The sequence below is a fragment of the Mastomys coucha genome, unplaced genomic scaffold (assembly GCF_008632895.1).
Source record: "Mastomys coucha isolate ucsf_1 unplaced genomic scaffold, UCSF_Mcou_1 pScaffold13, whole genome shotgun sequence".
Taxonomy (NCBI): Eukaryota; Metazoa; Chordata; class Mammalia; order Rodentia; family Muridae; genus Mastomys; species Mastomys coucha.
This window is the reverse complement of record NW_022196895.1, coordinates 58111430-58127872: the sequence shown is the minus strand read 5'-3', so window position 1 is coordinate 58127872 and position 16443 is coordinate 58111430. Positions and strand designations below refer to the sequence as shown.

At 44.0% G+C, this 16443-nt stretch overlaps 1 protein-coding gene across 4 annotated transcripts in view; it reads right to left on the bottom strand.

Moving 5' to 3' along the window:
* The window catches only part of Htr4 (5-hydroxytryptamine receptor 4), a 190100-nt gene extending 181924 nt beyond the window's left edge, over window positions 1–8176 (bottom strand). For 2 of the 4 annotated variants that reach the window (XR_004117336.1, XM_031365835.1), the window contains exon 1: window positions 8100–8176. The gene's annotated coding sequence lies outside the window, so the exon portion shown is untranslated. Of the gene's footprint in view, window positions 1–7614; window positions 7754–7819; window positions 7985–8099 lie in introns of those variants that run through there. The other 2 variants (XM_031365834.1, XM_031365833.1) reach the window with 2 other exon arrangements.
* Between the last annotated feature and the right edge of the window lie 8267 nt (window positions 8177–16443).

Sequence of the window (16443 nt, the reverse complement as noted above, 5' to 3'; positions counted from 1 at the left end):
GGAACCTAGAAAGTCTTCCAAAATCGCAGGTTCAGAAAATCTAGGGCTCTCTAAATTATCAAATACCCTGGTGGCTGTTCTGCTTGCAGATGAATTGTGAGGCAACTGAGGAAAGGCTACCCAGAGAGCATCTCTCCTGAATTCCTCCTCGCTACACAGAGAGCATCTCTCCTGAATTCCTCCTCCTCATGGCCCAATGACCAAAGTCCTATATCCCAGGATTTGCTGAACATCCCGAGAGCAAGGGCTCTACAACATATTTCACTCTTCTGCCCCATCCTTTCATTGCTTCTGAAACTCCTGGATTAAAAGATAGTTTATGTAGAATTCTATATTTCAGATATAATATGCAAATGATCATATCCAATTAAATTTGCCAGTGCAATCTCCATGGGCAGAAGCTATTTACAAATTCTTACCTGGAAATGCTTGAGCAGAATCCCAACCTTTCCCTGATAAAATGTCACCAATAAAATGTCACCTCTAAAATGCTTCTGTCTACACTCTCCTCCCAAAAGCATATGCCCTGACCCACAAACATGGGAAACTGAAACTGTCCCAACAGATTTCACAGAAGTGCATTTAACACAGTAAAAAACAAAACAAAACAAAACACATTCTAAGTGGGCCTAGAACCAAACCTTTCTATGCAACATCTATTTTGTCTTCATACTACACTATGGGGCAGAACTACAATTATCTTCACTTCATAAATGGATAAACTGAGACCGACCTATATAATGGGTGCTGTCCAAAGCAACACTGGAACGTGGCTCTAAAGCCCAGATCTTTACCTACTAGCCCATCTCACAAAAGGACAAACATCTTAATGAGTCCCAAGCTCAACTTTCCTCAGCTTAGCTTTACTTAGTACATGTGGACATCTTCGAACACCCACCCCTGCCCCTACAGCATCTCCTTGTATTTGAAAGCGAATACATTTTAAATCTTGGTCCAAGCAAGGTTCTTAGCATCCTATATCACATTGAGTCCCTTGCTTTGTTCCTGTAAGTCACTGGTCTCCAGCTAGTAGGTGTTGCCTTTAGGGTACCCAGCCCATCTGTCTTGCAGATCTACTGTTTTAAATTAAAAAATAAAAATAAAAATAAAACACATGGAAAAGTTCTTGGAACACTGTAAAGAATTATCTAAAATAATAATTTCCCAGCCCGTCCTCTTCATAGGAAATGTAAAACATTGAGAGGAAATGAGTGTATTAGTTCTATGAGAGCATCTCTGGTAGGCTGTCCAGTAGGAAAAGAGTGATGGAGACTTTGTTGGAAGGCTCAAAATAGTGGGAATTGTGGCTGCTTGGCCACAGTGTGAACTGGCTGGCTTCATGCTGGCCTTGAGTTCATCTTTTCCTCTCCCTTCTTGGAGGGGATACAAGTACTTGGCAGATAGGAAAGTGCTTGGTGGAGTTAGCTAGCCAAAGTTCAATACCAACTGCATTGACTTTCCATATCTGACCTTGGGTAAGCCATGCCCCCGCTTGGATTTCAGATTCCCTATTATAAAAATGAGGAGGGGAAAGCAAGTTTTTAATCATTAAGAAATTTACCAATGGGTGATAGTATTAAGGTAAAGCAATGATAACAAGGTATTAATTACAAAAGCTACTGGGTTTTTAACCTACAGGTGTTCATTACATAATCCCTTCAACTTTATACTTAACCATGAATTCTCAAGATAAAATATTGGTAAATAAACACAAAATTGGCACCCATGGCTGTTAGAAAAGTTAAATGATGTAAGAGTTGTCAACAAAACTCACCGACTGTGCGAGGTATGCATTAGCTTTAATTATTTACTGTCTAGAGGGATGGCTGGGACAAGCTGATAGCTCCTGCCCATTCCTGGGGACTGTGTGTCAGAGGTGTGACATGCATGAACAGAATGAGAGGCCAGGCCAAATGGCAACAAAAACAGAGGGCAGAGATGTGCCAGAAATCCAGGAGATGCACAGATGGGAGGATCAGGATTCTGTGCAGGGAATGGTGAATGGGGGGTCTTGTGGGGAGTCATGGTTATACTTATTACATGCCACATTAATGTTTCTTCCCCAACAGACATCCCTTTAAGAAGAAAAAAAATGCATAGCCCTGAAGATAAACCTGACTTTAAATTCTCTCTTTGCCACATTAGTTGTTGGAGAATAGGCAATGGTTCCTTGACTTTCCAAAAGATCACTTGTCACTGGGAAATATCTACCAAAACTACTAACACGAGTCCCTGACAGCTACACTGAGCCTTGAGCATGACCTTAACTTTGTGTTCACAGATGAGTGACCCAATCAGAGCCTGTTTCTGGAGCATTCTAACTGATTGACACACAGACTTTAAAAGATCTCCCATTAATGAGGGAACAAAGAACATATCATGAGCTCCCAGAGCTGAGCTCTCTGGAAATGATCTTTCACTCTTCTGTCCTGGACTCTGGTTCCTGAAGTCCTTAAGAAAAGCCCCGGCCGCCAGGCGGTGGTGGCCTTTAATCCCAGCACTTGGGAGGCAGAGACAGGCAGATTTCTCTGAGTTCGAGGCCAGCCTGGTCTACAGAGTGAGTTCCAGGACAGCCAGGGCTATTAATAGATTCCAACCTTCATTTAAGTAAACCGTTGTTAGCATGTATTATACAGAGGTAAAAAGAAAAACTAGATTCCAGACCCAGCAATTCTTTAAAGTTCTAGACTGCACTTTCCAAATCTGTAAATCATAGAATCACTACTTCTCTCAAGAACTTATAGAAAAAAAAATTCCAAAAAGACCAGGTATAAAACATCTACTTAGACTTTGATAGCATATGATGGATACCTAATAAACATTATTCTACTTAAGTTTCAAAATATCAAGCTCTTTCTTGGGGCTGGAGAAATGGCTCAGCAGTTAAGAGTGTCTACTGCTCTTGCAGGGGACCCAGGCTTGGTTTCCAGCATTCACATAGTTGCTTTCAACCTTCTATAATTCCTGTGTCAAGGAACCCACTGCCCTCTTCTGGTCTGTCATGCATTAGGCATCCACATGTTACACATATGTACATGCTGATAAACACTCATATATGTTAAATAAAAATAAGTAGATCATTTGTGTTGGTGTTGGTGTTGGTGTTGGTGGTGGTGTTGGCATTGGTGTTGGTGTTGTTGAGACAGAGTTTCACTATGTAGCTCTGGCTGGCCTGGAACTTACTATGTAGACCAAGCTGGCTTCGATCTTACAGAGATCCACCTGCCTCTGCCTCCCAGTACTGGGATTAAAGGCATGTGCCACTATACCAAGCACATAGACCATTTTTTAAAAAGATCCTTCTGAACCAGTTCTCAAAGGTCCATAGTGTGGATGTACTCAAGCAAAGACAAAACCAGATATCGGTGCTCAGGAGGGATGTGGGAGTTGACTGAGTTCACATTTTGATTTTTAAAGAAACTTTCTGATTCCCTGTTTAAAGTTTTTATCAGTTACACATAAACGTGCTGAGTTTTCCCACTATTCTAATATAGATTGGAAAGAAAAGGAAATACAATGCAACTGCACAAGAAACACAGGAGGTGGATGAAGAATGTTCCTTCTTAGTCTCACAGAGGAGTCCTATGAGGTTCTTGGCATCATACAACGTAGTAAAGGGCTTTGGGGCTGTATTATCCTGTGAATGGTGTATTTTGTCACCCAAATTGAGGCAGGGGTGGGTGTAGACCTGGACATGGAAAGATCGGAAGCAGATGCTCAATGAGAAATGAGTTCATCACTCTTATTGTTTGGGGATTTTGCACCACCACTTCCTCCTCATTAATACAATGCTTGTTTTTAAAATGTCATCTTCCTAAGAAAAGGCTGCTGTTCGGGCTTTCTTTTAATTATCTAAGTCTTAATCCTAATTGTGGTTTCTAGAGAAGCAGCAACAGCATGTGGACAGTCAATAGAAGTGAAAATTCTCTAACCCAGAAACAAACTATGGGGAGGCTGTCCAGTGAGGTAGGCTCTAACAAGCCCGGTGGATATTTCTATTGCTCATTACAGACCGAAGGCCACTCTCTCCATCAAATCACAGATGTACAGAGTCAAAGCTGATGAATCTATGAGTCCGATGAACAGCCTTAAAAGAAACAGTCAACCTTGGATCTCCAAGCTTATCGGTAATTGCTATAAGAGTCACCCTTACTCTGACAATATTGTAGGCCAGTCCTATCGATTACCTTGCTGAGGAGCCTTTTACATTTTATTTTTATCTCTGCCTCAATAGCATGTGGCATGAAGTGCTCAAATGGCAGGCTAAGAAGACTAAGGAGGGAGCTGATTAAAACACGGGAACTTTAACTTGGATGACAAAGACTGGCAGTGGTGGAGTTGTAGAAACTGGAATGCCTTGGTCACTATTTGGTCCCTTCATCTCCTTCCATTCCCCTTTACAATCTTCCCTTTGGAACCCCACCCAGCCACCTCCATCTCACTCTACACATACCTTTAAGTTAATTCTGAATAGAGAAGGTACTTTTCTTTTTAAATAAAGAATGACAACCGAACACAATTTACAACCAAGAGTCCTTAGCCTTCTTCCTAGAGGCAGACTTGGTTGTACAACTAGACTAAGAAATCTTTTATCTCCTCCTAATCTAGCCTGTTACTCCAAATCTCATCACTGCAAAACAGTGTGAAGGTCCCAACCGTGAACTGTAGCAAGACATCATACCAGCCAGCATCAGCACCAACACTCAATAGCTGAGAGAACAGGACACATTTTTTTACCTCTGTAAGCATAGGTCACTGTATTTCTAAAATGAGGGCAATCTCTCTCTCTCTCTCTCTCTCTCTCTCTCTCTCTCTCTCTCTGTCTCTCTCTCTCTCTCTCTCTCTCTCTCTCTCTCTCTGTCTCTCTCTCTCTCTCCTCTCTCTCTCCTCTCTTCTCTCTCCCTCTCCTAGGATTCTTAATGAAGATTAAATGTGACCATCCACATAAAGCATTTAGAACTGTGCCTGGCGCATATCAAGGGCTGGGTTAATGTGAGTTATTAAGACTATTAATGCCTCTGAAATGCACCTCAGCCTTCAGCACATCTTGAGTACTTGCAGGGAGAGAAATAAGGCAGTGAAAATCCAGGAGAACTAAAGGAGAGTACATGAGGGTGGCTAACGAGACAAGGTAGGATGGCAGTTAGCAACATAGCAACTGTTTGATGGTAAAGTGTTGCTGTGTATAGCTACCAGGCTTGTGTATGAATTACAGGAGTGATTCTCAACTGGAGTATGGGAAGACTTTGTGCCTTCATCGGCACAGATAGGAATGTTTGGGTGTGACTTTGGTTGTTGTAACATTGGGATGCTACTAATGGGTGCTAGGGATGTTCTTAAATATTCTACACTGCACAGGACAGCAAGAATCACCTATTCCAAATGCCAGTGCTGTCGAGACCTGAGAAAACATGAATTATAATGTAGCATGACATTATCTTAGTAAGGAGGAAACTCTGGCACTTCAGGAAGACGCGAACTGAGTGACCTTTAAGACCCCTGACTCTGATGGTGTCACCAGAGCACATCTCACTTTCCCACTTTACCCACCTCTTCCAACAATATTCTTTTTAAACAAAGGTTATTAAATTTTAAAGGTTCACATGAGACATTAGGTAAAATTATTCTTGCTAAAACAGTGTCATTTGGAGAAAGTCAGTGGCTGAGAGAATCCTTCCCAACGATCTAGTGACAAGACTCTCCTTGCAACCCTGTTTCCACTTTTATAAGTAAAGAAACCAAGCCGGAGAGGGGTAGCAACCTGAGCTAAGGCATGCAATGTGATGCTCATCAAGAACGGACAGCGTTTGAGCCAGACACTGGTGATCACCAGGACCCCCTCTTTCCTGCATTGATTCTTTTATCTTTCATTTTCCCTATGATCACAGTCTATGTATGTCACTGACTGGAAATTCCCTAAATCTGGGTTTCACCTGACAAAGGTGGCGCTGGTGAGAATTAAAGAGAGAGAGAGAGAGAGAGAGAGAGAGAGAGAGAGAGAGAGAGAGAGAGAACTGGCTCCAGGAAAAATGGACAAACTGCCAATTGATTAAGCTTTGGCAACTCCTGATGAAGGGGGAGGAAGGAGAAGTGAGAGGTGACGTCAGCACCCTGTTCAGATGACTTGGGGGATGATGCGTCAGCCACATGGGAGAACCGGGGTACAGGCTGGGATGGTGTGCTGCATTTGACAACTCCAGGTGTTGCCTTCAGTCTGCGATGGTGGGGAAGGAAGAGAGAGGCTGAGCAAAGCAGAGGTGATGTTGGTAAGTCCAGAGTACAAAGAAAACACATTTGGTTTGATGGGCCAAGGAATAACATTGAGAAGTAAAACCTGGAATACTTGGGAAAAACCACAGGTGTTATCACCCGGGTGCTCTGGGACCCCTGCCTGCTCAGAACAGGGGAATTAAAGGCTCCCTGAAACTCTGGGTAACTGGTACCTGTGCCCTAGTTCTCCTAGAGTTTAAATGCCAACAGTGACTCTACCACATAAAAAGAATTACAACAAAGATACTCCCCAGATGTAGAAATGATGTAAACACAACAGGGATATTAGACTAAGGATGCACAAAGAAAACAAATACAACATTTAATGATTTAGGAATGCTGGAACAATGGTTACTTTGTGTAATCCTTTTTTCTATACAAAGATATTTCCTGGAGGGGAACTGCTTAACAGGACTCTGTGGGTCTTGTCCTTTCTCTGACTCTTTCCTGGTTCGGGTACCACATCCATCACCAATGTTGTTTTCCTTCTCTAGCTGTGCTCGCAAGCAACAATGAGCAACCTCTCATCCCTTGGTCACTGATGCTGAAATCTCTGAGGACCAGACAAACATTTGTCAGTAGCTATAAGCCAGGGTCACCTACAGCTTTATGACCCAAAGAATTCTATCCCAGCAATATAAAGATCAAGAAGGCGGACTTGCACCAGTGTCCCTCTTACTGGGAGACACTTTTGTGTCAAATCTGTTCCTTAAGAAACACTTCGTGTTGCTTTCATGAGTCAAATGGGAAATCGCCAGGATTTTCTCCTAATACTCAACTCTAAGAAGCCAACCACTTGCCATGACTTTCTCACCTTTGCCAATTAGCATTCCCCTGAATCAACAGCCACTTTCTCAGAAGCAGCCAGCAGAGTGCCATGTACAAGGTGCAAGCCTGGACAAGAAGCATCTTCAGTTGAGACTGGATTCCACGAAAGGCAACAAGAGCAGGATGGTCCCTAGGACTGCCAGTGACTGAGACATCATCATGCAGCACAGAACATCCACACACACATGCCACTACACATGCCTGCGGCTTATACACGCAAGAGGGAAATATCTTGTTACACACAGAGGGCACACTCAAGTCATACACTCACAAAACCATCTACAGTCTATAGAGACATCATACATTGGAATTACATACCAATAAGGACAGATACACAACACAGCTTCTCTCTCTCTCTCTCTCTCTCTCTCTCTCTCTCTCTCTCTCTCTCTCTCTCTCTCTCTCTCTCTCTCTCTCCTTCCCTCCCTCTTGCCCTCCTCTCCTCCCTCCCCCCCTTCTTTTCACACACAACCTCATACAGTCAGTGACCACACATGCAGTTTCACAAGTACTTACCTACACAAGCGCAGGGCAGCCTTTCAACCTTCAAGTGGTCCCACGATGCAGACAAGTCTTACCCAGACAGACAGTCCACCCACCCACACTGACACACAGCCCATCCGTGCGACAAAAGCTGGTGGGTATCGGAAGTGCAAGAACCCTGAAGCCCCCTCCAACCCGGGCATCCCGCCCCGCCCCCTCCAGGCATCCCCCCCCCCACCTGCACACGTGGGCTCCTGGGGTTCTGATCTCTTGGCGCACTCCCAGCACCACGCGGCTGCGGAAGGCTAGGGAGAGCGGCACCCTGGCAGATCTCTGCGGCCACCTTTAGCGCAGAGCCCTGCTTCTGCCGCCGCTGCTGCGCTGAGCAGCGCACCCCGCCACTGCCTGCGCCCTCGCCGCCGCCCCCTGGATGCCGGCTCCAGCCCCCGCGTTCGGGAAAAGGCAGGAAGGCGGGCACCTGGCACCGGCTTGGGCTGGAGACCCCAGTCTGGGCTCACCTGGGCACGCAGAGCATCCTCCTGCTCCTAACCAAGCCGGGCTCAGCAGGCTCCACAGCCCCCAGCTTGGGTGTCCCTGCGGTCCGGCTCGCTGCCGCCCCCACAGGGCACGCGGGGTGCCACCTGTGCAGAGGGGCGCACTGGGGAGTGGGCACAGAGGCTGCCCCGATCTCACACCCCTGAGCTGGCCAGCATATGCTTTCTCTGACCAGAACCGTACCCATTCGCTGGGGACAGGGCGCAAACCCTGGCCTCACTGCAGACTCCTCGATGACCTTGGGCAAATCTGTTCACCACTTCGAGTGTCCACTTCCTCCTATTCAGAGACAATAAACTCGAGAATGCTCTGATGTGTCTGTGCCAGGGGCAATCTTTCCTTGTTGCAGCCTACTTCCTCCTTCTGCTGCCTGAGGTGGCCTGGCCCAGAGCAAGATTTGTCTGGGAGGGGCCTTCAAAGAGAGTACTGGGCACTTTGGGAATTGGATCACAAGTTCTGCAGTTAATGCGTTCAGTTGTATGAGGGCTCCCTAGGGGGTCAGCCCCTCCCCGTTAGTCCACTCTTCCCATCCTGTCTGAAGTTAGCAGGTTCTCTCAGCTCTGACCACCTGTGACCTTGACCACGTGACTAGACTGGAGCCGGCCTCAGTACTCCCACGTGGAAAGCTGGGTACAAACTGACAGTGGTGTTACGGATTTCCAAAGTCCAGGCGTGGGTACCACGGAGGGATCTGAAGTATCTGTGAGGGCCTATGACGGAGCAAAATCCATCTGCTGTCAACACATCTGCTCAAAGCCTCCAATCACAAGGATGAACTAGAGCAAAAGTTAAATGAGACCACCTTGCTAGGACAATTGGCTTTATCGCTCGGATGTGGGAGGGGCCCCAAAGCCTTGGAATGAAGAATTCATCGGCAAGTACTAACAAGGCTGTCAGGAAAACTGCCCAACAGAAGGACTAGGAGCAGTGATTAACTTCAGAGAGCAAAGAAATCTTCCAAGACAGTCTTAAAAATCATTAACCTACTATTTTGCCGGAACCAACCCAGGTGTAATCAGGAGCTTGTGCAGGATAGTTTGTATCCAGGATGAGCACCGAACCCAAGGTCTCACACATCCTGGGCTTGTCCCCAGCATCCTGTTGCTTGATTGTTTGCTTAGTTTTGAGACAGGATCCAGGCTAGGACTTGAGGTCTTCATGCTTTAATCTCCATAGAGCTGAGATTACAGGAACCACCATGCTTGGCTGAAAAGTTTAAACTGACCAACCCTTTTCACCAAAACATCTCTTGAGTTTAGTTGGTCTTCCTAATGGCCTACTGCCTTCCTTCACGATAGCAGGACCATATGGGGTTGAAGATGAAGGAGTCAAAGAAGACAAGACAAATTCTGGAAGGTGAAGACAATCCAGAGTCTCTCTACCTCCATATGCCCGGGATCCAGAAACATTGCTATATGAACACGGTGAGAGCTATATCAAATTAGTACATTAGTAATTATTAAATTAGTAATCTGAAGCATTGGGAGGTGACCACACATCCTAAGTCATTGCGTAGTTTGCTGCTGTGATGGATAATTTATACAGTATTTGCCTCTTGCATGGTCACACCAGTGCCTTACTTTGGTGAACAATGATCAAGGTAGCCCAGACATCCAGGTGCTGTGCTAACCCAAACCTTATTGTGTTTTAAGCCAGTTCTCTGTGTCAACGTCACAATGCCCTTTCCGCTTTTCCTCTAGATCAGAGGTTCTCAACCTGTGGGTTGTGACCACTTTGGGGGTTGGTTGCCTATCATATATCTTACATATTAGATGTTTACATTTGTAATAGCAGGCTTTGTGTGTCAGCTTGACACGTTTGAGTCTTCAGACAGGAAAGAGCCTCAGTTGAGAAAATGTCTCCATGGGATCCAGCTGTAAGGAGTTTTCTCAATTAGTGAACAATCGGGGGAAGGCCCAGTTCATGGTGGGTGTTGCCCTCCCTGGGCTGGTGGTTGTAGGTTTTATAAGGGAGCAGGCTGAGCAAGCCAAGGGAAGCAAGCCAATAAGCAGCACCCCTCCTTGGCTTCTGCATCATCTCCTGCCTCCAGGATCTTTCCCTGTTTGAGTTTCTGTCCTGACTTCCTTCAATAATGAACAGCAATATGGAAGTGTAAGCAAAATAAATCCTTTTGGTTTTTTTCCCTTTTTTTGGCTTTTTTTGGTCATGGTATTTCATCACAGTAATAGAAACCCTAACTAAGATAACATTACAATTCAAAACAGGAGCAAAATTACAGTTACGAAGTAGCAACAAAATAATTTTGTGGCTGGGGGTCACCACATGAGGAATTGTATTAAAGAGTTGAAGCATAAGAAGGTTGAGAACCACTGCTCTAGAATGTCCATGAAAGGCTGAGACTGGGGAAGTAATAGACTCAGGTATGGAAGGGTTGCAAATATAACAAGTGGATCCAGGTGCCACAATAGCGAAGGTTTGCAAGTGTGGGACAGATGAGGAGACAGATAGACAAAGGCCATGGGCTGCCTCTGACCAGGAAACAGTTTCCCATATCTAGTCTATGCCAAGAGAAATGAACAGAGTTGAGAAAGAAAGCATGAGATCTCAACAAGCCAAGATCTTGGGTTTGTAATGTCTGCTGTTGCCAGCGCTTTGTGTTAACCCAGCGGTGATGGCGCGCTGCCTAGCCTGCTGCAGGAAACAGAGAGAAGTGAGGAGACAGAGTAGCTGGGCAGTTATCACAGGCGAGATAAGAACACCCCGGGCCCCCTCTGCTGTGTTCTTTGTTCTCTTGTTGTCCTGATGCCGTTTGGCTTAACTATTAATGTTTGAAGGGGAAGTTGAAGGATCCCTGTTTTATTACCAATAAAAATCAAATGACTATTTAGTCTGTTTGGGGGTAAGAGCCCAGACATGAAGACAGGCAAGAGTACATAATCCAGTGAACAAAACCCTAACCAAACTAAAGGTTAATTTTTTTCTCACTTATATCTAGTGAACTTAAATTATTTTGATAAGAAATTCTATTAACTTCTATAAATCCCCAAATCAAAATTGTGTAAACAATAACGGCACATTTAATGCACAGCAGACGGGACTGTAACATGAACAAGTGTATTTGGGATAAACCTTAGGTAATCTATTTAATGGGACAGATGCAGACTTGGGTGATCAGCATAGCCCTCTCCTTACAGCGCAGTTAGTTCCATTCCAAACTCTGCAGGGCTTTTGTCCTAGAAAAAGGAAAGGAGGGCCTGAGGAAAAGAAAAATGGGCACTCCAAAAAAAAAAAAATGGCCTTGACTCCAGAGGATCTCTGGGATGGTCTAATCTGTTTAAAGAAATGGCAACAAAGCTCAAAACAGTGTTTAGAATGGGCATAGGCAGTGGTCAGGACTGTCCAAAGGCAGGTTATGAATTTGGGCCAGGCTTGGTTGGTTACAGCACTGTCTTTGGCTTGCAGGCTTGGATCATGTTTTTAAGATCCGTGGTCCAGTCACCAGCAACCTCAGCAGCAGGGAGTGGTAGCAGGTATCTGTTTTCAAGCAGTATCACTGGCAGTGGAGATGGCCGGAGCAGAGATTCACACGTTCCTATAGCCATATTCGGATTATGGGTAATGTGGATGCTTTGAGACTTCCTATTAGTACTAGTGAAACATTATAACGGGATAGTTGGTGGATTACTTGGCCGTAATCTAATGTTTAAAGTAGGGCAACCTAGTAAGCTAGATGATGGGTAAATATCCATTTTTCTATATTTTCCTCTGCATGCGGGGGTGTGTTATCTATGTATGCAGAGACAGAGAAGAATGTGGCATGGCCTGCTAAACATTCTTTGCCCTACTCCACTGAGATAGGATCTCTAACTGAACCTGGACCTTGGTCAGTGGCAAGCAATGACATTGTTTGTGAGTCCACACATAGCCATGTTCTGCTATTTACATCAGTGCTGGGTTCTGAATGAACTCAAGCCCCCCTGCTAATGCAACAATAACTGTTACTTGCTGAGCAATCTCCCAGCCCCAGCATTATCCTAGTTTTCCATATGATGAGGCAGGTGTTTAGTCGTAGGTGATATAACTCTAAAAAGATAGGGTCCTTTTTCTCAAATACCCATACGCAACCAGAAGAGACAGGATTAGGCAGAGAATTTCAATGCACTGTGCAAAGATTCATAATGGAAACATGGATGACAAGCAGAACTCATCATTACTCTCACCCTCATTTTATTACTACTTACCACGCATTCAGTGAGCACATACTATTTGCTGGTTGCCACACCAAGCACTTTATTTATTTATTTATTTTTTTGTTTGTTTTTTTTTTGAGACAGGGTTTCTCTGTGTAGCCCTGGCTGTCCTGGAACTCACTCTGTAGACCAGGCTGGCCTCGAACTCAGAAATCCACCTGCCTCTGCCTCCCAAGGGCTGGGATTAAAGGCGTGCGCCACCACCGCCCGGCCACCAAGCACTTTAGATACCTTCTTAAGTGTCTCCTAGCTGCTCTGAGAATTACTATGAGAGATCTTCAGAGTTAAAAGAGCAAACGCACAAGGATGAAGGGACTTGAGATCGAGCTGAAGTAGAACAAAAGCAGAGTCCACGTTGGATCCAAGATTAGAATCCACGTCGTCTTTCTGTAAGCACGCATGGAACAAAAAGGCTTAATCCTGCCAACTCTGCTAAACAAGACTCGTGATTGACTGCATTCAGTGCCTTGGTCACTCATCAGCTTGAGACTCTTTGGAGAATATGTGTACAGTTGGAATCAATAGAGTCAGGCTGGATGGACTTTTACATTTGAGAAGGAAGAGGATAGGCTGGGACAGCATGGAGAATGAGAGAGAATCACATCCAGATGTGAGCTCTGCATTTGGAGCTGTCTGGCAGGGTGAGCACTAAAGCACCACTGGGTGCCATCCGCCAGGAATGGTGGAAGAAGAAACCCCTGTTCCCAGTGTGAGGTTCAGTGTCACCTCTGTCGCTTGTCAACTCTTCCTTAGCCTTAAATAGCAAGGCTCTCCTCTCTTCTGTCTCTTCCTAGTCCTCTCTGTCTGTTTCCCTGGAGGCTTTGCTCTCATTCCCATTGGTGTGCTGACAAGCTCTGCGTTTGCTCTGTACCCCAAGTTCACCGCCGAGCCCTAGATCTATCTCCAGACATAAAATAACCCAGGGATGTTGCTGGTCTTGGGGGCACCTGGTCCCATTAAGACTGTATGACTGTAGAAAGAAGATCTCTAGAAGAAAGAAAAACATAGTCTTGTCAGATTAAGACCTTGAAACGCTTAAAAGAACACTTTGATTGCATGTGTTTAAAAAGCGAGGTACTTGAATTTTAAGGGCACAGAGAGGCTTCTGTCTGATTATCTGCAAAGGGAATGTAAACATCTGGGCTTTCAGAAAACAGTATTTATGACAGCATAGCCATCTACGTGGCATTTCCCAATTTTCAACTTTCCTATCCAACTTATGGATATGTGGAAAAACTTACTTGGCATGACAGAGCAGAATGTATAACTCCTCGTGTTATATAAACAACTAGATAGTGAGTAAGAAGGGACATCAATGTCCCCACCACATAGAAAAAAAGTCAAGAGATGTTAACCCCTTTCATAACGGAAGAGAAAATGCCAGAAGATCCATGCTGCTTAGAGTTGCCAAGGTAACTGGTGAGGGAAATAATATACTGGAGGTCGCTCAACAGCAAATAAAGAAATGGCTAATGGAAACTCATTATGTGCAACAACAAAAAAAAAGATAATTCCTTCAAGAACCACAGTGAGCACTGATCTCCAGGAAATTTCACCTTTCACCATTTCCTGTGCAGTGATAATAGCTCCCGTATTTAGACAGCCCATTGCTAACCCATCACAAGTCTTCTATATGACAAAAGTCATCAATATATTCTACCTAGTTGGTTCTAATCTTTGACTCAGCAAAGGATTAATCTAGTTTGAGCCAATGGCACACGAATCCTCAGCTCTGAGTTTTGGAAGCAATATTCTTGCTTTTCTGGGAAAGGTCTTAGAAAGAATGTCTCCCTCTATTGTTGGACAGTGAGGTATAAAATGTTATTTGATTGAAATGCTACAGGTTATCTCTTCTGCTTTGGAGAGGCTCAGGCTGGGGATTAAAAGGACACATAAAAAAACAAACAAACAGAGTCTCAAAAAAGTGGAATCAAGAGTCCTGATGATGTTTTCTGGATCAAACTGTACCTAAGGCCATGGATGAACCTTTAGCTCCTACATAAGCCACGTCACTGACTGTCACTCATTCTGTATCGTTGTGGATGAGTAACCAAATCTCACTTTTATTCAGTGATAGATGACTCCATCCCAAGCATCCCAGCCCATGGATGAATTTTGATGAACAAATGGAAATAGATGTGCTCTGTAGAACCCCCCAGGCAGAAGCCTTAAAGTCCCCAAAGATGGACGTTGCATTTTGCCTCTGCTCCTTTCCACTGTGGAGAGTGAGTGAGCAATCTCTTGAAAATGGAAGTCATGAGGAACAAAGGAAAAAATCTTGGGATGTGGACTCCTCTGAGACATTACATACTCAAAGACGGCAGAAAGACAGTGTTATTCATCAAGGAGAATCCCTAGGCCAAGGAATAAAAAGTAGAAATTCTTTTTTAGTTTAAGAAACTCTAGTTCTCTCACGAACTGGAAAATGGTGTTATAAGGAAATCCTGTACAGTTTTCTTGCTAAGTGCAATTTTAAATTATGGATTGGGACACTGGAAAGCATTATGTATATGAGCATGCGCAGATACATATATCCAAATGCCTCTCAAAGAGGATTTAAATAATACAAGGAAATATTCACAAAACATTATTAAAAGAAAGAAGTAGAATGCCTAACAGTACACTTAATAGAAATGCCTTCAGTGCCAGATTAAAAATGTATGAGTTATTTCAGAAAACACTGGCATCAGTTTTCTCTGCATCACAAATCAGAAAAGTGTGCTTTATTTTAAATGGTTATTACACATTTTAGTTGCAAAAGGAAAGTTGGACACTGATAATTTGGGAGACTGTCAATAAATCTCATGAAGTTAAGCTGTGCTGTGGGAAAATGAGATTGGAGGATGTGACCATAGTCCCTCTAGATCTCAGAGCCACGGCTCTGCAGTTGCATTCCAAAGCAAACTAGGCTGGCCACACAATTCTCTTAAGGCTCAGCATAGTAGGTATGGGTTGGAAAGAAAGCTACAGAAGCAGAGAACACCCTACACAGGCTGTCCTGGGAACAGGTTACTCACCTCTGCAGGTCTCTACTGCAGGCATTTTGATGGAGCAGAAGAAATCAGGAAACACATGTTAAGGCAATGAGGTGGCTTATGCTTGGGAGCAAGGCGTTCTGAAAAATCAACTGACTACAAAGCTGGCTTTGTATGCACTTTACAACTTTCAGTATCTTCTTTATCGAGAAGGCTGCCTAGGTCATAAAATGCCTTCAGGAGAGAAAATGGAAAAGGTACAAAGTCAATAAAATGTCTCTTATGTAGGCACCAGTAAATATAATAAATACAAGAATGGAATATAAAGGGAAACGTGAATTAGACAATTAGCTTTTAAAAGGCAAAGTCCTTGTCGTGAGAGAAATAAAACAAAGCAAAATCAGGCACTAGGTAAATATTTGTGTGATGGATAAATGGAAGATCCAATAGCTCTTCACTCAGCTTTACTTTGTAGTATTAAGAAATGAGATAGCCTTTAAGACCATTGATTTAAAAACTTTGGAAACTGCCAAGTTTGGTCACACAGTGAAACTGTCAAAAGCACACACAATTCCAGTGTAATCGGCTCACTACTTCATTAGTAGATGAGATCTCTGGCCAGAGTTTTGTTTTTTTCTTTTTCAAGCACTTTAAAACAGAAATGCTTTAAAAGACAACAGCAACAACCACTTACCATACCAGCATCCACTTTTTTGCCCATGGGACTTTTAAAGATTCTCCTGCCTTGCGTCTTCGAATCTAAAGCTTGTTTCTACTATTACTTGCTGATATTATTCCTATCAGCTCAAGGAATTTTGCAGACATTCCTCAGCCCTCCTGAGGTAGTTGGGATGAGAATGATGCCCAGGCTCACACATTTGAGTCCTGGTTGGTGGCATGATGATGTAGCTTTGCTGGAGAAAGTACATCACCAGGGACAGACTCTGAACTTCTTTCTTTCTTTCTTTCTTTCTTTTTTTTTTTGTAAGATATTTTCTTTATTTACATGTAAATTTCTCCTTTCCCAGTTTCCCCTCCAACAAACAAACGAAGAAACAAAAATAACAAGAACAAACCCCTGTTGCCTCCCCCCTCCCCATGCCTGCCACCCCACCCTCTCC